The sequence below is a fragment of the Capra hircus genome, chromosome 4 (assembly GCF_001704415.2).
Source record: "Capra hircus breed San Clemente chromosome 4, ASM170441v1, whole genome shotgun sequence".
NCBI lineage: Eukaryota > Metazoa > Chordata > Mammalia > Artiodactyla > Bovidae > Capra > Capra hircus.
Window position 1 is genome coordinate 70857814 of NC_030811.1, and position 22847 is coordinate 70880660.

General features: G+C 42.2%; 1 protein-coding gene across 20 annotated transcripts in view; it reads left to right on the forward strand.

The window, feature by feature from the left end:
• The window catches only part of NRCAM (neuronal cell adhesion molecule), a 309770-nt gene that overhangs the window by 124565 nt on the left and 162358 nt on the right, over positions 1–22847 (forward strand). For 19 of the 20 annotated variants that reach the window (XM_018047203.1, XM_018047206.1, XM_018047205.1 and 16 more), the window contains exon 3: positions 16488–16565. The exons of the other annotated variant lie outside the window; for it this stretch is intronic. The gene's annotated coding sequence lies outside the window, so the exon portion shown is untranslated. The remainder of the gene's footprint in view (positions 1–16487; positions 16566–22847) is intronic. 20 annotated transcript variants of the gene reach the window in all.

Below are 22847 nucleotides of genomic sequence, written 5' to 3' on the forward strand. Positions count from 1 at the left end.
TCTCTGTAGTAGGCACACCAACTTATATTCCCGCCAACAGTGTAGAAGGGTTCCATTTTCTCCACACCTTCTCCAACATTTGTTATTTGTAGACTTTCTCATAATGACCATTCTGACCTGTATGAGGTGATACTTTATTGTGTTTTTATTTGCATGTAAATGGAATCTTAAACCAGCGAATCAGGAGTCACCTGATCAGCACTAGGGAGGTCATCTGCCTAATAGACCTGTGCTGCTCCCTAAAGGAGAGTCGCTTTGCAATAACCAACTTGCTTTTGCCTAACTCCTTCCTGCTCCCTTCTGCCTATAAAAGTCTTTCATGTCGTAAAGCTTCTCAGAGCCCCTTTCTATCTGCTGGATTGGAGGCTACCTGATTTGAATAGATTTTCCCTTGAATAATAAACTCTTAAAATGTTTAATACACCTTAGTTTATCTCTTAACTGTCATCTACTTGTCAATTTGACTACATCCAAATGTGGGATGTTTTGACCCTGTCTAAGATGGTCTAACGAGAGGGAAAGCATTATTGTCAATAGGGAGGGTATAGAAGAAAATGTTTTAAAGAAAAAATATTCCCTTAGAGAGTGAAGTAATTCAAGCAACGACAGCACTGTGAATAAGAAGGATATGATTACTAATTGAAAACCATGAAGCTCTACTTATGTGCCACCCCCGCCCCCACCCCAACTGGAACAAGTCACTAATATCCGCTCAGAGCTGTTGGAATAGCCTTTTGCATGGTCTTCCTTTCTCTGCTCTGCTCCCCTGAAGCCTGTTTTTCAATACAGCCTGTTTTAGACTTTAAAATGGACCTCAGATCGTATCATTGTTCTGCTCAGAACCCCTCTCAAGGGCTTTCCATTTCAGGCAGAGGGAAAGCCAGAGGCCTTGCAATGATAAACCAGCCCAAGCTCATCTGGTGCCCCACTCCACGTCTGCCTTCATCTTCTGCTTTTCTCTCCCTTACTCACTCCCTTCAGCCACTCTGATCTTCTTGCTGTTCTCAAATATGCAGACTCCTGGGACTTACCTTAGCAGTCCAGTGGTTAAGACTCCCTGCTTCCAGGGCAGGAGCTGTGGGTTTGATACCTGGTCAGAGAACTAAGATCTCACATGTTGCACTGGATGGCCAAAAAGAACCCCCAAAAACGAACAAACAAAAACTTGTAAACGCCTACCTCAGAGTCTCCGAATTTTCCTAGAACTCTTGCCTTACCTGCAAAACCCTTTCTCAATGGCTCTCACACTCACCTTCCTCAAATCTTTACTGAGATCACACATTCTCAAGGAGTTTTCCCCTGACCATCTTATGTAAAATGTCAACAGCTCCCCATCTCTGCCCTCCCATCCTCTCACCATACTTTGTTGTTTTCATTCTAACATGTCTATTGAATTATTTGCTTTCTGCTGTCTTCACCCACTAGAATATAAGTTATATGAGAGCCAGGATTTCTGCCCTGTTTAGTCTTTGTTCTCTCCAGCACCTGGGACATGTATGATACATACTAGGTACTCAGTAACTATTTGCCAAATAAACAAATGAATCATGGAAAGTTAACTGGGGAAAGGAAACTGAAAGTCTAGGAATCATACAATATGGGAAAAAAAAAAAACAACCCTTAAAGAAGACTGGTATCTACTCACCCCATGTGTACTGACAGGCATGTTTCCTGGGTGTGCCAGATAGTTGATTCAGAAAGAAGGGCCTTGGATGCCTTCAGTGTCATGCTTTAATGCAAATGATGCTGAGAATAGCAATGAGAATAATGCAGAAAAGGGGGGAAACCGTGGGGAGGTGGAAATTGAAAATGGAATTGCTTGTTTTGCTTTCAAAGTAACGATTTCAAAGCAGAGAACTTGAATAGGAAATAAAATAACAAAAACTATGTCTCTGAAAATGCAAACTTCATTTACATTCTGATCTGTGTGATTTTTCAAGTTCAGTGATCCAAGGTCAGAGGGTACTTGTATTAGCATAGACTTTGCTTTGTTTATTCACCTCTGACCAAACCTCTAAATTCCTTTTCATGATGGTAGTGTTCTGATGACAATAAAACCAAGCTTTCATAACACCAGTAACATTTATACAGCACTTGGACAACTCTTAAATGAATTGTCCCTAGAGACCTTAGGAGCTAGGTCAGGATTATTAACCCCATTTTGTACACAGTGAGGTAAGCTATTTTGTCACCTGGTAAGCTATTGAATTCATAATTTGATTGCTTTATTTAGAAATACTGGCTCATTTAATACAGATCATGTTGCATTAAAGATGACCTCTTTTTAAATGGACAGCTTCGTATTTGATCTTGACTTTGGTCAGTGATCTGGAACTAATAGTATTGTGATTTCTATAAGACCAAGAATTTCAGATTCTCAAGTTGAGAGGCTGATTTAGAGACTTGAGGCTCCCAGAGCCATTTTGCTATTGATCAGGATTAGGCCACTCTGCCCAGAGACTGCTAGGGAGAAATCTGTATTGGTGGGTTTAGGTATGATTGGGGGTTCTCCCAGGCCATAATTGAAATCCTGTTAGATTCCTCTGCTTTTTTGTTTTGTTTTGTTTTTTCTTTTCTTGCTCAGAAAGTTCCCTCTGACTTAAAAAAAAAAAATCAATGTAAAAACTAAAGTGGAAAATGAGTGCTTGCAGGGACTTCCTTGGTGGCCCAGGGGTTAAGACTCCCTGCTTCTAGTGCAGGAGGTGCGGGTTCGGTCCTTGGTCAGCCAACTAAGATCCCACCTGCCACAAGGGCAGTAGATAGATAGGCAGATAGTACCTAATGCCAGTTCTGAAGCTCTTTGGGAAATAAATTTTTAAAAAGAAAGAAAAGAAAAGTAGTGCTTGTATAGACAACTAAGAAATGGAGGCAAAAATCCTCATTAGGCGGTCTTGGGTGCCAATCAAAATTATGGGAAACAGAGTCAAAGTCTCTAGAGTGACATCAAAGTTGTATTTGGAACCCATTTAGTTTTGTTTCTGTTGTGGTTCTTTCCTTTCCAGAGCAGTATTATGAAAAGACAGCAAATTCAGTTCAGTGAGCATGGCAACTACTCAGGAAGTTGTGGGGAAAAGTAAAAGTGAGGAGACTACTTGTGAATTCATGTCTGTATTGAGAAGAGACTAGAAAACTAGAGCAAAAAGAAAATTTTGAAACCAAAAGGGCTTGCCAGCTTTGAAAACTGATATCTAAGATAAAGAAAGAAGAAAGAAATGTCTAGTCTTTATCTGAATGTTTGGAAGTTTTTCAGACCTCTTCTCATTTTATCTGTATAGTGAGATAGGTTTAGTGCCAACAACAACAAAAGATGCACAAATTATACTGTTAATTGTTTAATGCATTCATTATTCTTTACTGGCCCTAAATCTGATGTATTTTCATCCCTTTCTTTACAGTCTGACTTATTATTTGTAACATCTGCTAAGACTGTGAACTAGAGTTTTGATAACAATGGACAGCTTAATTGAGCATTTAAAACTTTGCCTTAAAAATTAGAATAATTTTGAACATGCAATTTAAAAGTTATTTTTAAATGTGTAGGGCCAACTCCAGTGTTCTTGCCTGGAGAATCCCAGGGACGGGGGAGCCTGGTGGGCTGCCGTCTATGGGGTCGCACAGAGTCGGACACGACTGAAGCGACTTAGCAGCAGCAGCAGCAGCAGGGCCAAAGTGTAAATTGTTTGAATATAATTTTTTTTTTTAAGTGTTAGTCACTCAGTCATGTCTGACTCTTTGCAACCCCATGGACTGTAGCTTTCCAGGCTCCTCTGTCGAGTGGGTAGCCATTCCCTTCTCCAAGGGATCTTCCCAACCCGGGGATCAAACCTGGGTAATTACTAAGCTTTAAATCAAGTCAGATTAAAGTTTAAAATTAAGATATTTGTAAGGCTATGTCCCTAAAGGTGATAGATGTAGAGGCCTCTGCCAATAGTCTGTCATTAGTCACTGGGACCTATAAAATCAAGGAGACTTTGGTAGTTTATAATAAAATGCAGATAAAGCGTCTTTGGGAGCATTCTTCTGGCTGTTTACATTGCATTCTTATGGTAACTTAGGCAGAACAATGAATTGACAGATCTGAATTGTATCATGCGTTTGGTGAAAAGGTGAATTGTGCACATCATATGGATCAAGTCTATACGCCTTTTCTGAACTTTGAGAGATAGTCTGGGATGAACTGTGTTGTTCTGGGGGCAGAGCAGCTCAGTGACACAATCACGAGTTTGATGTTTCCTTATTCCTATTTTTTTCCAGAATTTGAAATGCAGAAATTTCTGTCACCTACTTACTGAATGTTTAAATCTGTACAAATTAAAAGAGGGAGCATATGGCAAACCTGATTATATACCAAAGGTAGAGTTTTTCCTTTTCCCTTGTATATGTGCTCTTAGCACACAGCATTATGCCAATCTGAATATTTTTCCCATTCAGCAGCATATATTAGCATTGACGACCATACTTTAAAGGAAGAAACACTGTGCATTTGATTCTTTGTTCACATCCATAAATATTAATCAAGCTAGGACAATATTTAGTTAACTGTCCCGTTTTCACTTTACATGTTAATGAAAGAGGCCAAGTAATCATACTTTGTGAAGTTTAATACACTTCATTTATTTTCGTCAAATAGTTTCACTTGTCCCCCCACCCCCACCCCACCCCGCAAAGTACCCACTTGAAACAGTATTAATCAAGTGTGTGCAACTTACTTTGTCAGGCTTGCAAATTCAGGTGACTTACTTTTAATCAAATTCTACTTCATTAGTAGAGTATACAGTAGAAATTTAAGAGACTCTATGTTTTGATCAAAACAAAAGAATTAAAAAACAGAGGGCTGTTTCTAATTTCTCATCTGACCATGATGATCTTTGATATGTTAACTACTGCCTTTCATCTGAAGGCTTCAGAGCTTCACCTATTTTTGTAACTGTACAGGAATTCACTTGCTTTTGCCCTCATTTTCAATTTGCGGTTTTAAAATCGTTAGAGCAGCAAAATAAGTATTATTTCTAATGAAATCATTCCTTTCCTACCCTCAGCCTCATTAAAGTGCATCTGGGGCTCCCCATGATGCTTGAGGTAAAGACTGAAGGATCTCCAGGGCTCCGCAGGGCTGGGCCTCTGCCTGCTTCTCCAGGCTCACTGGGGCTGGGCCTCTGCCTGCTTCTCCAGGCTCACTGGGACTGGGCCTCTGCCTGCTTCTCCAGGCTCACTGGGGCTGGGCCTCTGCCTGCTTCTCCAGGCTCACTGGGGCTGGGCCTCTGCCTGCCTCTGCTCTAGGCTCACTCCGCAGGGCTGGGCCTCTGCCTGCTTCTCCAGGCTCACTGGGGCTGGGCCTCTGCCTGCTTCTCCAAGCTCACTGGGACTGGGCCTCTGCCTGCTTCTCCAGGCTCACTGGGGCTGGGCCTCTGCCTGCCTCTGCTCTAGGCTCACTCCGCAGGGCTGGGCCTCTGCCTGCTTCTCCAGGCTCACCTTTGCCTCTGCTGTGCTCAGGCCACCCTTCTTCCCAGCTCCATTTCTTACATCCCAGCCCAGTCATTGTTTCCTTCAGGAAGACCAGCCTCCTTGACAAGGCCAGTTCCATCACCACACACTAGGAGCCCCATGCAGCTCTGCACTGAAGACTTTAAAGAATTGTTATAAAATGGTTAATGTGTTGTTCAGTAGAGTTCTGGGTGAAAAGGAAAAAAGAAAGGATTATTATTTTAGATTCATTTCTGTGATTATTTGATCAATATCTGTCTCCTGCAGTTGCCTAGAAGCTTCATGAGGGCAAGAAGGGGTTTGGTTTGTGGATGTTTTCATTGTGTTTTCACCATGGTATCTCTGGTGCCCAGCATAGGACTTGGCAAGTCATAGCCATTTAACTAATTTTTATTGAGGGGATGAATAAATAAATGCTCTATGATGGTAGAATTTTATTGTGTGCACTACTCTATCTTCAGTACTTAGAATAATGTCTAGGGCATAGTAGTTGCTTATTAAATATTTGTTGAATAGATTAATGTTTGCCTGACTTTTCAAGGACACAGAATATATTGATGAGAGAGTATAAGGTGTACTCTGAATTTTTTTTCTGGCAACTATGCTGTATTCATTAATTTAATGGAATTAGAAGGAAGTCTGTTTATTGTTGTCTAGTTACTTGGTCGTGTCCAGTTCTTTGCGACCCTAAGAACTATGGCCTGTCAGGCTCTTCTGTCCATGGGATTCTCCAGGCAAGAATACTAGAATACAAGAATACTTGGCATTTCCTTCTGCAGGGGATCTTCCCTACCCAGGGATTGAACCCATGTCTCCTGCAAGTCTCCGGCATTGCAGGGATTCTTTACCACTTAGCAACCAGGGAATATATAATGTAAAAGTTACCATTTTTAAATGTGTAGTTCAGGGGTAATAAGCCCATTCCCATTGTATGACCATCACGATCATCTGTCTCCAGAAGTTTTTCATCATCCCAGACTGAAGCTACCTGTTAAACAAGTGGCTCCCCACACAGCCATGTGGTCTGATAAAACTTTTTAAAATTTCCCTTGGAGTCTTTTCTTCTCATCACTTCACATGGAAGCTTGCTATGTAAAATATAGAAAAGTGAACTGCTTTTGCTTCTAGAATAGAGTTGGGTGCCTCTGTTTCACTGTGTCTTGGTGGGTGGTGACATTATCTGGAGACTGTTCCAGGACAAGGATACCTTGGAGAGACTGGGGAACCAGGGACCATGCTGGGAGACACCTGCCCACCCATGGATAAGCTCTCGTCTCCCCTAGTATAACATGGAATCATCTTGGTTTCCTCTTTTCTCTACAAACACACACACACACACATACACAGATATACACTCACTGCCACTCTCCTAAAACTGAGCTTCTTAAAGATTGGGATCATGTCTTAACTTGTCTGGATTCCTGGAGCGCTGTGATGTTTGTTGAAAGAGTTTGTATTCCGCTCTGTGGATGAGAAACCTTCTCAGTTCTACTTTCTTCTAGGAAGGAAGTATGACAACCTCACAAAGTGGCCTCTCTCCCAGTTAAACCGTCTTTCCCATGTTGCCCGTGGTGTGGCCCAGGGCCGCGTCCCTCACGACTCCCTGGGGTGCCTGTCACAAGAATGGGTTTCCATCCTTGCCTACCAAGAGTCAGATTCTCTCAAAAGCTCTGTTTTCTTTTTGCAAGAAAGCTTAATTTGCTTTCAGTGGATCAGAGAGATGATAAATTTTAAAAGCCGAGGTTTTAACTCAGTACTTACTATACTGCTGTAGCCATTAAAAAAAATCACTGGACTATAGTTGATTTGCAGTGTTGTGTTGGTTTCTGCTGTACAACAGTGTATCAGTTACACATATACATATATCCACTCTTTCACATTCTTTTCCCATATAGGTCATTACAGAGTTTTGAGAACTAGAAGAGCCCCTGTGCTATGCAGTAGGTCCTTATTAGTTATCTATTTTATATATAGTAGTGTGGGTATGTCCATCTCAACCTCCCAGTTTATCCCTCCCACCATTCCTCCCTGGTAACCATAAATTAGAAAAACTCTATTTTCAATCTTACCTATGTTCTAGGTACAGTGTTATTTTTTATACCATCACCTTAAATCTTCTGTATTTATTTGGTTTATATTCAGTGAAATTGAGAAATAGTTTGTTGTGCCCGAAGTCCGAGTCCCCAAAGCTGAGAGAATAAGACATCCACAGCAATGCAAAAGCATAAAGGGGTTTATTGCTAGCTCGAGATAGGGCCCAGGTCTCATCCAACACAGTGGAATCCGACAAGAGCCCCGAGCTCTGAATCACATCTACTTTTATACAGACGGTTCTTTGTTCCCGTAACAGCATAGCTGATTGGCTAAACCATGTGCGCACGCGAGACTATTAAACCTCGCATCCCTATCCGGATTGGCTCGGGTCTCACATGGGTGGGGGGCTACAGGGATTTTTCTGATTGGTCGAGCTACACTGCCTGCGGGAGTTTCCAGTGCCTCAGCTTTTCTAGAGACTAAACCTCAGGCCTAGCCTGCCCCTTAGAGCCTGTCCTGGCTCCAGTTTGGTCCTAACAAGTTTCTCACTATCTATGATATAAAATTTTTAAGATTTTATGTTCATTGACATATATTGACAGTTCAACCAGCCTCCTTTAAGCTTTTTCTTCCCTCAGTGAAGTAAACAGTTATTTTGATTGCCTTTGCTGCTGCTGCTGCTAAGTCGCTTCAGTCGTGTCCGACTCTGTGCGACCCCAGAGACGGCAGCCCACCAGGCTCCCCCGTCCCTGGGATTCTCCAGGCAAGAACACTGGAGTGGGTTGCCATTTCCTTCTCCAATGCATGAAAGTGAAAAGTGAAAGTGATGTTTCTCAGTCGTATCCAACTCTTAGTGACCCTGTGGACGGCAGCCTACCAGGCTCCTCCGTCCATGAGATTTTCCAGGCAAGAGCACTGGAGTGGGTGCCATCGCCTTCTCCTAATTGCCTTTAAGAGGACTTATTTAATATCCTTTAATCACTCTTGCCCTACTGCTCTGAATACACTAATATTATAAAATTAAATCCGTTCCTCTTATAGACACAGAAAAGGGACCAATGAGGGAATAGATTTAATTTAAAGTTTCTGTTGTGTTCATGGCTTGCTGACTCTATTAGATAGGGCAGAGCTAGCAGTTGTAACAAACCCTTGAAAGTAGAAACATGTTCCTGTCTAAAAAAAAGTAGAGTTCCTTTCCAACTCCTGTCATAGTCCAGGGCTAGTAATACAGACTACCTGCTGGGTGGGAAGGATCTCTGCTTGTCACCCTTCAGGGACCTCCAGTGACAGAGGCCAGGCCATGTGGCTTGCAGAGTCACATTGGGATTGACATCTAGCCAACAGGGGGGAGGTATGATGTGTGGTAAAGACACACTTGCTTCCTAAACATCTGGGCAAAGAAGTGATACATATTAGCTCTCTTACATCTCAAGGTCTTGCCAGGATTCAAGGGAGTCTGGAAATACAGACCCTGGACAGGAGCCTCTTCCGCACAGCCCCTCTACATGACACAGGGAACAGTGGCTCTTTGATGAACAGCTAGCATTACTGCCTGCTGGATTTCTAGGTTTCCACTTTTAGTTATTCCTCCTGGAAAACCATGAACTGTGGCATGTCCTAGGTACCGTGAAATGTTCCAGTCATGCATGTGTATGACAGCATGATGGCCAGGGAAACTGACAGGCAGTAAGATGGCATTTATCCGCCGTCAGTGTAACTTGCTTACTGTTGGTTGTTTGCACCAGTCTACAAGGTAGCAGGTGACAGTGGCACTTAAAACAGGCAAAAGCTTCTGGGGATGGTCTGTCTTCAGTCTGTTTAATTTGATTTATCAGGTTTCATATCTCTGAAAAGCACATTGGTTCACCTGAGAGTTTCCCATCAGAATGGATCTCTGCCTCACTCTACCCTGACATTTAAGAGGTCATGGAGGTGGTCCCAAGTCCAGGTGGCACAAGTGGTAATGAACCCATCTGCCAGTGCAGAAGGCATAAGAGATCCAGGTTCAATCCCTGGGTCAAGAAGATCCCCTGGAGAGGAAATGTCAACCCACTCCAGTATTCTTACCTGGAGAATCTCATGGACAGCAGAGCCTGTTGGGCTCTAGTCCATGGGGTCACGAAGAACTGGACAGGACTGAGTGAGTAACACACACACACATATCCAACAAGTTTATTGGTCTTGTAAGAGTAGGCTGAAGTTGACACTAAACTTGGAATTAGAAGTCCAGGCTCTGTGTCCCCATAACCCTTGCCAGCCAGGTTGTAGTGGAGGTAGGCCCTTCTGGGTGCCATCTTGTTGAGGTACTAGTTGGAGAACTTGCTTTATTTCAGACCATACTTTCTGCTTTTGGAATGTATTTTGTTTCATAGGCTGCTGAAATGGGGAGAACTGGGTTTCAAGATGATTTTGGCTTTCTGCCATGTTGAACTGAATTCGGCTGCTGGATGGCAGGCACACCCCAGAGAAACCAAAGATAAATGCCAATTTTAATAGGGTTGTTTATTTATCCTTTTCTCTCTGGTTAATAAGTATGACTGAGCCCCAGATTCAGTCCAAGGATCGTGTCAAAGGGAGGAAGTTAAGAAAAGAAAGAAGAGTTTGGGTTTTAGTCCCTGACTGATACAACTGAAGTTTCATTAAGACCAAAGATTAAAAATAACTTTGGAAATTACTATCATTTCCTAGTGATAAAAGCACAAAACGATTCTGCATGCGACTTAAATATGTAATAGTGCAGGCATATAAATATATTGTTATGTATAAAGTTTCCAGAATTGGTGTTCAGAAAAGTGTTTAACTGTATATTTTTAAGAGGGTAAACAGGAAATAATTGTCACAGTTTAAAATATAATTGGATTGAGAAGTCAAATGTTTGATATTTTGATGTAATCTACCCCAAAGGGTAGATTATCATCCCTAAGACCAGCTTTTAGAAATCAACCTCACAGAAACCAAAGAGTAGGCATTTTTAATGACCTCGCAGTTGTTCTGAAGAGTATAAACTAAATGAGATTTCAACTATTTTTCCTTGCTGCTACTATTTCCTAACAGTGTTTGCAAAATAGATTTTTGGTTGTATTGAATGTTGTGAATTCTAATTTTAAAACAAATTATGCCCAAAATACCAATCAATAGTTCAGTTTATTTTGGAGCTATTAGGAAGTTTATTTTATTATTTTTCTGTGAATGGCCAAGGCAAGTATCCACTTTCTTGAAATACTGAAAATTTTAATATTATGCACCATTGAATTCATCTTTTTTTCTTTGGTAATTGTTTTACTTTGTGTACCTTGACCTTTGGATTTGTTACATTTTTCACCTAGATGTTATTCATCTTTCCTGAAGGCAACTTTTAAATTACATTAGATCTCATCTTGACCCTTTGACTTAGAACTGGGTTTCTTTAATAGGATAAGTTGATTGTATTTTGGTTAAAAAAAAATTAAATTGTTACTTTGTTATTGGAAAAATAATCCTTCACAATGATGTATTACCCTATGTCATTGACCTAAATATGTGTCAGAGTGATGAAAGCCCATTGATGCAGTTGTCAAAGCAAGAATAATGAATGTAACAAGCATTCATTCTCTAGAAATGTTTGGCATAATTGCTGATATGGTAATACTGTTAATACATAGTCTTTTGGTGATGTTTGCAAAGGTTTGAGGGTTTATATCATCAGAGGGAGGTTAAAAATGAGGCAGTGCCCCTTTCAGTGGTATAGGTAAGCAAGGATAAAATCATTTCCTCACATGATGCTCATGGGAAACCAAACCTGTGGGAAATTACACAGGTGTGCTTTTTTAGGGCATTTTTACCTTGAATTGAATCATACTGAAAATAACGCACTTATCAAAAGAACCATATTTCTTTGCCTCCTTTTTAAAATCCATGTTCAGAACGTCTTCTATACTCTACCCAGCAGTATTGTCATACCTGCCCCTTTTGTGAGACACCAGAGAACCCCAGGGACGGGGGAGCCTGGTGGGCAGCCGCCTGTGGGATCGCACAGAGTCAGACACGCCTGAGGGGACTTCAGCTCAGCTCAGTTCAGTCGCTCAGTCGTGTCCGACTCTGTGCGACCCCATGAATCGCAGCACGCCAGGCCTCCCTGTCCATCACCAACTCCCGGAGTTCACTCAAACTCCTGTCCATTGAGTTGGTGATGCCATCCAGCCATCTCACCCTCAGTCGTCCCCTTCTCCTCCTGCCCCCAATCCCTCCCAGCATCAGAGTCTTTTCCGGTGAGTCAAGTCTTCACATGAGGTGGCCAAAGTACTGGAGTTTCAGCTCTAGCATCATTCCTTCCAAAGAAATCCCAGGGCTGATCTCCTTCAGAATGGACTGGTTGGATCTCCTTGCAGTCCAAGGGACTCTCAAGAGTCTTCTCCAACACCGCAATTCAAAAGCATCAATTCTTCGGTGCTCAGCTTTCTTCACAGTCCAACTCTCACACCAACATGACCACAGGAAAAACCATAGCCTTAACTAGACGGACCTTTGACGGCAAAGTAATGTCTTTGCTTTTGAATATGCTAACTAAGTTGGTCATAACTTTCCTTCCAAGCAGTAAGCGTCTTTTAATTTCATGGCTGCAATCCCCATCTGCAGTGATTTTGGAGCCCCCCCAAAAATAAAGTCTAACACTGTTTCCACTGTTTCCCCATCTATTTCCCATGAAGTGATGGGACCCAATGCCATGATCTTCGTTTTCTGAATGTTGAGCTTTAAGCCAACTTTTTCACTCTCTTTCACTTTCATCAAGAGGCTCTTTAGTTCCTCTTCACTTGAAGTGACTTAGCAGCAGTAATTAAAAGCATTCCTGGAAGAGAGGCATAGAAATGCTAGTGCAATAGGTGTTGCTGACAGCTGGAAAGCTTAGTCCAGCTGTGTTGAGCAGGGGGCAGAGTGGAGGGTAGTACCCAGCTCAGGACTCGGAGACTTCTGTCTGACGGCAGCTGAGTTCTTGCATTTTGTCCTTCCAGTAGGTTTTGACCCTGGGGACCATCCTTTTCCCTTCCTGACCTGCTTCATTCTCAGCTCTTTTGATGCCATCCTCTCAGTCTGACCACTCTTTCTGAGAATTTCCTGCTCTCTCAGTTCCATCTTATAGCATCCCCACTGCAAGTTTATCCTGCCCTCTCCCAAAAGCTGTAGGAAGAAGTAGAAAAAGCAGGAGTTTGAGATTCAGATGGAAGTGGTCTTGTGCTCTGAGTGAATGATTTGCCAGTTGTGTGACAGGGGTCATTAACTTCACTTCTTTGTGCTTGAGTTTTCTGCTCCTGTGTCCAAGCAGTAATGATGCTTCTAGAATTGCTGTATCACCTGTGCCTCTGGGACATAGTATAGCCTGTTCTATGTTAGTTCTCTTAGCTCTTCCAGGTAAAAATTATAGTAAAATCAATTTTATTGACCTGTGTCTTTAATGGACTCACTCCCCAATATTTAACTGTAGCCTCTAGTCATCTGTAATGTAGATTTTTCAATAGCAGCTCTCCAGCAATGTGATGTTAGTGTTTCAGACACAATGAGGGTGCCAAATAGGTGGGGCACAGAGACTTTTAAAGGGCTTAGATCAGCAAACTCAAGCACTCTCTAAGTTTCTGTTGATTTCACCATATAGAGAAATTTGTTTTAGAAGAAACTTTAAGAACAGTCTACCTTAAGAAGAACAGTCTACCTTAAGAAGAACAGTCTACATTTTGAGTTGCATACCCACCTTACCATGATTATTTGGAGATAAAGGATTGTGGGTTATTTTGGTCAGTGGACCCAAGAATGCTTACCTTCTGCTCTGCCTATGAGATTCCCTAATGCTTGCCTTCTGCTTGTAGAGGACATTGCCAAAGCAAGAGGAAATACCCTTGCATGAGTAGCTGAAGCCTTGGTCTTGAATCCCAGGACAGAGCTCTGTTACTCTAGGCTGGAAGAGGTGACAGGCTCCTTTCCCCTAGATGAGTAATGACTTGGAAGCAGTGCCCTCCATTAGGCAGGGTCTGATTCCCTTAAGCCCAAACCAGTGTCAGATACTAGCACTGCAATGTGAGGATACCAGTAAATCAAGGCTCACATATCGTAACAGAAAGAAAGGTCACAGGAGGGGTTTCCCTAGTGTCACACCTGGCACTGGGCTACCCCACCTGCCCCCAGGCAGGACCAGAAGCAGAGCTGAGTTGTCCTAGGGGAGAGCAATGCGGAAAGATGCAGAGAAGGCTGGGTGGAGGGGAGAGAAGTGAGACCCCACATGCATGCTGACCTGATGGAGCTCCCCTTCTAAAGATGCACTCACGTATTAGGACAATGAAGTCACAAAATCTGTCCATTAATTAAAGATCATTATTTCTTGCAATAATATCAAATGTCATGGCCAAATCAGTGTTCTTACCTCTAAATTAGCGTTCCATCAGTGTTTCCTGATTCATCTTAGGGTTGGGCTTTGGGAGGATGCCCCCAGAAGCCAAAAACCTTCGTTGGTGACTGAAACATTCCCCAGAGTAGCCTCCCTTTCCAGTCTCTACCCTACTAAGCTCCCACATTGCTGACAGCTGTTCTTTCCTCTTGCCTAAAACCTTCAGCAGGACTGCATTGTGCTCAGGTTCAAGCTTAGACTTGTCAGTTGGTCGGTGCTAAAGGTCCCTTTCTCTCTAGTACCATGTGACCTCTGTAGCCTCCCCTCTTGGCCATATCCCCTGCCTCCCACCATCACTGGGCCTGTTGCTCCATTGCTCTGCTAGTGGGGACATACCACCCTCTTGGTCATTGCCATTCCTTCCTTCTGCTGAGAATGCCCTCTCTACCCATCTTTAAGTATTATGTCCTGTGGAAACCTTTCTACCCATCTTTAAGTGTTATGTCCTGTGGGAGTCTTTCCTTGATGCCCCCTTGTAGAATCAGTTGTTCTTTTGTGGTTTCATTGTTGAGGTTCAGTCACTTAGTTGTGTCTGACTCTTTGTGACCCTATGGACTGCAGCACACCAGATTTCCCTGTCCTTCACCATTTCCTGCAGCTTGCTCAGACTCCTATCCATTGAGTTGGTGATGCCATCGAACCATCTCATCCTCTATTGTCCCCTTCTCTTCTTGCCTTCAGTCTTTCCTAGCATCAAAGTCTTTTCTAATGAGTCAGCTCTTCACATCAGGTGGCCAAAGCATTGGAGCTTCAGCTTCAACATCAGTCCTTCCAATGAATATTCAGGGTTGATTTCCATTAGGATTGACTGATTTGATTTCCTCGCAGTCCAAGGGATTCTCCAAAGTCTATGGTTTCATAGTATGTTCTATAAATATTCCATTTTATGGTGGCTGATGGTAGTTCTGGTTTTCCCATCAGTACATGGACTAAGATCCCTCATGTATGAAACATGTCATATTTAATTCTTCTCTTATTTATATTTATCCAGTCTTTTGACAGATGCATATCAAATATTCAATATGTTTGGTTGAATTATTGTTATAGACATAGCTTCAAATACTTGTAGACCCTTTCCTACACACTTGTAGAGATTTTATAAGTGGAAACTAAATGACAAAGAAAGAAAACCTCTTCTATCCTAATATTGATTTTAATTTCAAGAAAGAATTACTAACCTCTGCACCATTAACATTTTGTCCTGATAAAATACCATTGCATCAGAGCCAGTGAAAATCAAATGAGTGGTTTTACATGTAATTAAGATAAAGCTTTTTGCAGTTGAACACAGAAGATATTCTATAACACGTGCCTGAACTACAACATCTGAGATGATGACACATCTTTTTATTTTGGTAATAGAATCATTTTGTGATTCATAGTTGTCTTCAAATTTGAGTTAAGCCAGGAATTCCTGAATTGACACTTGTTTCTCTTCTCTGAAAGGTTTTTCAGAGGTTGATAGTATGACTTCTGTTTTCAAAAGTCCAAAGTCCAAAAAGCCACAGATTCTCTTTTAGAAAACCATGGATGTCCCTGAATTGGTTGTCTTAAAAAAAGAGAGAGAGACCTAATGTACTCAGCTGTGATAGTTTTCCTCCCGTCTGCACTGTCCTTTGCTGGCTACTTCTCAGCTGGAATATTTGCAAAGGGAACATTGGGAACATTCAGGATGAGGAGAGGAGACTTGAGGCTGGTCAGGCTCTGGATTGTCCATAGCTGGCCCTTTGTCAAAGCCCAGGTGGGTCTTCTCTGCTCTGGACTGCTATCATCTCTTTATGACCCTCTTTGATTCTGGCAGCTTAAGAATTTAAAGTGTAGCCAGCTACCCAGATGATTCTGATGCTCATAAAGTTTGAAGCTTGCTGATTAGTAGGTGCTCTTATATTCTCTAAAATCCTACTAAAGACAAAAGCGGAGGCCCAGAAAGTGGTACCATATTCAGTCACACAGCTCATATTGTGGCTCAGATCGTAAAGAATCCGCCTGCACTGTGGGAGACCCAGGGTCGGGAAGATCCCCTGGAGAAGGGAATGGCAACCCATTCCAGTATTCTTGCCTGGAGAATTCCATGGACAGAGAAGCCTGGAGGGCTACTGTCCATGGGGTTGCAAAGAGTCGAACATGACTGAGTGACTAACATGACTAACACTTGAGATCTTGAGGCCTTTCAAACATAGAGGATTTCCTACTCTACTAAATAAAACATTTCAGTCATCATCATCCCACAACCAGGAAGTACTGTAGCCACACTGTATGCATGCATTTTCCATATCCCCTCCATTCCCCAAACTGAAAAGGCACAGACATGATGCTTTCGATTGGCATCCATTGAGCGTATGGTCACCAGAGTTTTGGTCACTTCTCTGATTTCACTTTTGATTGAAACCAGCAAAGATGTGTTTTGGCAAATATATACGTAATTTGTCTTTCCATGCAGGGCTTCCCCTGTAATTGTGTTTCCCATCAGGGAGTCAGTTGGAGTTAATGTATTGACAGTCTGTGGTGATGGATGACAAGTGTCTTGTTAACATTCCCCCCACTCTTCAACCCACAGAGGAATGCTAAGAAGACTTTTGGTTTAAAGAAGTCAAAGGAAGAGCAATTTCTTCAGATAGGAAGATCTTCTTCAAAGGTAGGAGTTTATCTTCTGAAAGGTTTAAATTGGTTACTGGTTCAAAAAGGGAATTATACCATAAAATGATGTGATTGTGTAATGTTATTGCCATAGTGAATACTGTCCATCCAGAGAGTGTGATGAAGAACAGAGAGTAGGGATATGGCTGCAAAAAATGAATCATACTGCATGTCAAAAAAAATGGATCAAACACACAGGGAAGAAAACCAGCCCTTCACATCCTTTCACAGTAATAAGATTTTTGTGTTACTAAATCATGAATCATATCAAGCTGAGAAAGTAGGCAGCAGAATAAAAGCACTGCTGGTAAACTATATGTTTCTGATGGAATTAAAGATTTAAAAGGAATTATTTATAAGAAAAGTTTTCTTTTTAATGCAGTCATCTATCAAAAATCTCCTGAGAACATATTATTTATAATGATTTTTGTGTGTCTCACCATGAAGTCCAGATAATGCCAAAGTCTGCTTATAAAGCTGTAATGTGGGGCTTCCCTGGTGGTGCAGTGGTTAAGACCACCCTCTAGTGCAGGCGGTGTGGGTTCAGTCCCTGGTCAGGGAACTAAGATCCCACATGCCTCATGGCCAAAATACCAAAGCATAAAACAGAAACAACATTGTTACAAATTCAACAAAGACTTTAAAAAGAGTCCACATCAAAAAAATCTTAAAAAAGAAAGTTTTACTGTTGCTTTGATGCTCTTTCTGCTTGGTAAATCCCTTTCCCACCCACACTGCTCACTTCAGTCTGACTTATATCATTTAGAATGATCAGTTCTAGAACTGACTGTGCCAGGCCAATGATGCCATCTTCTCAAAGGCCATTGAATTTGATGAAAAATGTCTTATTTAATGATCTGGAACACAGTTCAGAGCACTGTACCTCACCCAATAATAGCTTTCTTAAGGGATTTCTGAGAGTGTGATTGTTCAGCGGTTAGTTCTCTACCTCATAGGTTTTATTTAACAAATAAACTCCCATGGAATTTATGAATATTGTATGCGAGATTTTGAGGTTGTAAAATTTTACAAGATACTGTCCCTTGTCCTTGAGAACTCTGAAATTGATTCATCCATGTATCATTTTGTGTTTCAGAGGAAATGATTCGTGCCTCCGTTGAATTTGCTTCCATTGTGTTTTCAGACTAAATACATGTGACTAATTAGTTTTTGTGATGTTTCAGAAGCCCACCAGAAATCCCCAGATCAGTAACCTGAAAATTAAGAAGGTTACTTTGTGAATCAAATAGCACAGGTTTTGTTCTGCTTGGAGAGTTCTCAAAAAGTGAAAATTAGTAAGGACTAGCAACATTGCTGAGTTAGGTAATTATGAACAATATCAAAAAGGCTTAATTTTGTATAAATCACCCGTTTAATGGGAAGCTCCCTCATTAATGTAAACTGACTCATTTTATAAAGTTTTGATATACCCAGATGCACCCCCTCCAATGACTGTCTATATCATAAAATAAAGACACCTGCCAGGTGAGGCTGTGTAAGAGACCTCTCCATTCTGGCAGGGACATGGAAGGAAGTCTGCTTACACTGAATCGCAGTTGTTAGAAACTAGGAATTTGCAGTAATGGTGGTGCTAGTGTGCCCTTTCCACATCCTTAGACAGCAATATCATGGAAATGAGTATCACTTCCACAGGACTCTTAGGCCAGCAAAGCTTTTTACTAAAAAGATGGCTTGTGCACAAAGGAGAAGGTGGGGAAAAGTACCAGCTCCCTGAGTAGAAGGGGCAAGTTGCTTTTATAACAAAACAGGGGGAAAGCTTGTCTCATTATCACTGATAATTTCCAGAAATGGTCAGACTTCTTGATCAGTAGCAGGTGGCTCCATGGTGGCTATTAGGTGTAGGGTGTACTTCTGTGAGGAGAAAGGAGTGTGTGAGAGTATCCTGCAAGAAAGCACTGGAACAGTAAGGTTTAAGTTTACAGTTGAGTCTTATGGCAATTAGCTATACTTGTGAGTGTAACAGAGGTAACATTTACTCCAGCGAGCCTGGTTTATGTCTCTGGGCCTAAGGCCCCATGAGCCTTTCTTCTTTAGCTTCCAAGGCCTATTTTGCCCAAAGCTGTTATTGATTCTTTTCCAAAATGGCTGCACTCTTGTCTTCATGTCTCAGTAGTAAGTGGCACCAGCAGTAAGCTCTGGGCAAGTTCTTTTGTAAATAACATACTGTGTGACACTTAGGAGAGGTAGGAAGACCACAAAGCTAGGAGTTTGTTGGTAAATGGTGATTTCTAGTAAAAGGGGGAAATATGCAGAGATGAGGCGAGCAGAGGGGCTGCCAGGAAGGACTGCCTTGTGCCCTTGTAAGGTGTTAGTGGGCTCAATACGATGGTTCCCAGGGAAGTTTTCCTGGCTGGTTACATTATTTTCTCGTTCATTTAATGCAGGAGAGTAACTTGACTTCAAAACTGTCTTTTAGACAGAGGTTAAAGTTCACATTCTACCTTTTGCAGTACATTCTTCTCAGAGATCTTCTTGGCTGCTCATTTGTCAGCTGACAACAGTGAACTTTTTAGTCATCAGGCACTATTAGAGCCACAAAAAATATCTCGCTTTATCTTTGTGGAGGATTTAATCTGGTGGAAACTAAATGCTGTGTGTCTTCCCATGTCTTTCCCTTGCCTCACAAAGACTCCCTGGAACTTCCCAAAACTCTAAAGCACACTTGTATTCGAATGTCCCCAGGCTATTCAAGAATTCGGCCTCTGACATTAGAATAGAAAGTGTTTTTGTAGCTACTTCGAGTTTTCAGTAGCCTTTCCCACGTCCACCAGTGGGCTGTGGTATCCAAAAGACGTGGGCAGTCAGAGCCATGGTTCTGAAGCCCCACCCCTCCCTCACCTCACATCCCTCTCCCCACTCCCCTCTCTGCCCAAGTCTGGCTGCATATAAAAAGTGCATTTGCATTCATCATAACGTGAATGAATAAGTTCCCTGCAAGGAAGATCTGCCTTCCACCTGGCTTGAAAATTTTGAGCTAAAATGCAGGACAGTTAGTGGTGGAATTTCAATAAGCAACCACAAAGGGAATACCCCCAAATCACTCCGAATATCGGTTTTCTGCTCTGGCTACATTTGTAGAAGTTTGGTCCTGGTCATAACCATAATGAATCTGAAGAAGGATTACTCTCACGCTCTGCCTTATGGCGTGTTCCCTCTGGTTAAGCAGCAGACGAGGAAAAGTCTGACAAGTTGTTGGAGTTATTAAATGATTGTTTTGGTTGATGGTTTGGAACTTGTTCTTTCCCTTGGACTCGTGGTACTAACTTTTTAAAATGATGTAGATGTCTTGGGAGAATGGTAGTTGTATTCTGAGTAGATAATAATAAAACTGATAACAATAAAAAGACTTTATCTTATAATTAAGTTGACCTGTAAATGTGAATCAGAATTTACTTGCAGAGTCCAGCTGGTAGTATTGTTTTTGATACTATTCAACAGTAAAGAGATCCATCAGGATTTTGGCCTCCAGAGTCATTTTAAGGCTGATAAGTTTCATTTCATATTTACTTGATGCCAGAACAAACCTAGGAGACAAACATCATCCACAAAAGGGATACTTGCCTATGAAACTAGAGATGAAAAGCTCATTAATAAAAGCAGTTACCCTAGGAAGCCCAGAACTTACCAAAGCCGAGTGCCTGTATGCTAAGGCACTTCAGTCGTGTCCGATTCTTTGTGACCCCATGGACTGTAGCCCTCCAGGTTCCTCTGTCCATGGGATTCTCTAGACAAGAATACTAGAGTGGGTTCCCATTTCCTCCTCCAGGGGATCTTCCTGACCCAGGGATCAAACCTAAGTCTCTTGCACTGGCAGACTGATTCTTTATCACTGAGCCACCTGGGAAGATCACCAAAGCCAAGTTCAGTTCCATTCAGTCGCTCAGTCGTGTCCAGCTCTTTGCGACCCCATGAACCGCAGCACACCAGGCCTCCCTGTCCATCACCAACTCCCGGAGTTTACCCAGACTCATGTCCATTGAGTCAGTGATGCCATCTAACCATCTCATCCTCTGTTGACCACTTCTTCTTCTGCCCTCAATCTTTCCCAGCATCAGGGTCTGTTCAAATGAGTCAGCTTTTGCATCAGGTGGCCAAAGTAGTGGAGTTTCAGCTTCAACATCAGTCCTTCCAATGAACACCCAGGACTGATCTCCTTTAGGGTGGACTGGTTGGATCTCCTTGCAGTCCAAGGGACTCTCAAGAGTCTTCTCCAACACCACAGTTCAAAAGCATCAATTCTTCGGCGCTCAGCATTCTTCACAGTCCAACTCTCACATGCATACATGCCTACTGGAAAAACCAAAGCCTTGACTAGATGGACCTTTGTTGGCAAAAGTAATGTCTCTGCTTTTTAATATGCTGTCTAGGCTGGTCATAACTTTACTTCCAAGGAGTAAGTTTCTTTTAATTTCATGGCTGCAATCACCATTTACAGTGATTTTGGATCCCCCAAAAATAAAGTCGATCACTGTTTCCACTGTTTCCATCTATTTGCCATGAAATGATGGGACTGGAGGCCATGATCTTAGTTTTCTGAATGTTGAGCTTTAAGCCAACTTTTTCACTCTCCTCTTTCACTTTCACTTTCATCAAGAGGTTCTTTAGCTCTTCTTCACTTTCTGCCATAAGGGTGATGTTCTCTGCATTTCTGAGGTTATTGATATTTCTCCCGGCAATCGTGATTCCAGCTTGTATCTAAGCAAAGGGTATTCACCTCTTTAGGGTTTTATACCAGTTAAAATTGATTAGGTATTTAGTCAGCTAGAAAACTGGAATGATCTTTTCTAGTACTTATTAACTTCCTCCTTCTTCCCTTGACTTATGATGAGGGCAAACTCCAGCTTTCCACTCAGTGACAACATCTCCTAAAACATTATTGAACATAGACTGTCCCTGCCTGGTTGTACTAGCAAACTTCTTTGTGGAATTACTGCTCACTAACAAACAGCAATGGCACCCCACTCCAGTACTCTTGCCTGGAAAATCCCATGGACGGAGGAGCCTGGTAGGCTGCAGTCCATGGGGTCGCTGAGAGTTGGATATGACTCAGTGACTTCACTTTCACTTTTCACTTTCATACATTGCAGAAGGTGATGGCAACCCACTCCAGTGTTCTTGCCTGGAGAATCCCAGGGACGGGGGAGCCTGGTGGGCTGCTGTCTATGGGGTCGCACAGAGTCGAACACGACTGAAGCGACTTAGCAGCAGCAGCAGCAGCAACAAACAGCAGCATTCCCAGAAACCAACTGAGACGAGTGGAGGTTCTGTCCTTCCATCCCAGAGTAGTGCTCAGCTGTTCATTTCTATGTGGAGTCTGAGTACCATTCTGTGACCTGGGGTCAGATGAAAACATACTAAATCTCACAGACAGCGTTTCTTTAGGGAGGTTGAGTTGTAATACACGTCCTCATATTTTTCTCTGAGTCATTGCGACATTCATGGTTGAGATGCCTTTGTTGATTAAGTCCATTCTGTCCCTTGCAACCCGTCCTCATGATTCTTACGAGACACAACCATTTTTCTTTGGAAACCCACCTTATCTGCTGCCCACTGCTCAAGCTGCTCAGTTTGGTAGTTATCTCAGGAAAAACTGTGGAAAGGCATCTGACAAACGACATCAGCATCCTCTTTTGGAAGATAGTGGGAGGTGGGTGAGAGAGTAATGAGAAAGGGGGAATCGTCTTCTGGCAGCAGCAGTTAGTGCTAGTAGTCTGTAGGAGGAATTCTGCAACTTGTACATGTTCCTCCCCTCTCCTCCTACTGTGGTCCAGAGGGAGAGAGATCTGCTTTGAAATTAGAGGTAGAAAATCATCCGTCACTTCAGTACAGGAGGCATGTAGTGACTTAGCATTATACACCAAAGGGCTGTGTGGTGACCTTTCCAGATTCTTACTGGCTCAAATTTGTTTTACCTGCTGCACTTTGGGCTTGTAGCTTTTACATGATTTCTAGAGTCACCTGAATTAAAGTTGGTGATGAGAAAAGGCTCCGTTAGAGGGACACAGACTTTCATTCGGGAGGCTCATTGAATGACTGGAGTTGTGTCACCAGGGAGGGGAGCCACTGCCCTGTGACCCTTGCTCCCAACAGTACAACCTCTGCTGAAATAACTCTGCCCCTGGAGGTAAGTTAATTTTAAAAGACCATTGTAAATGGCCTCCTTTACTTATTCCAAATCATGATCTTTATGTTCAGGGTTCTCCTGATCAAAACCAATGTTCATTGAACTTAGTGCACCCTAACCTACTGAGCAAGGCCC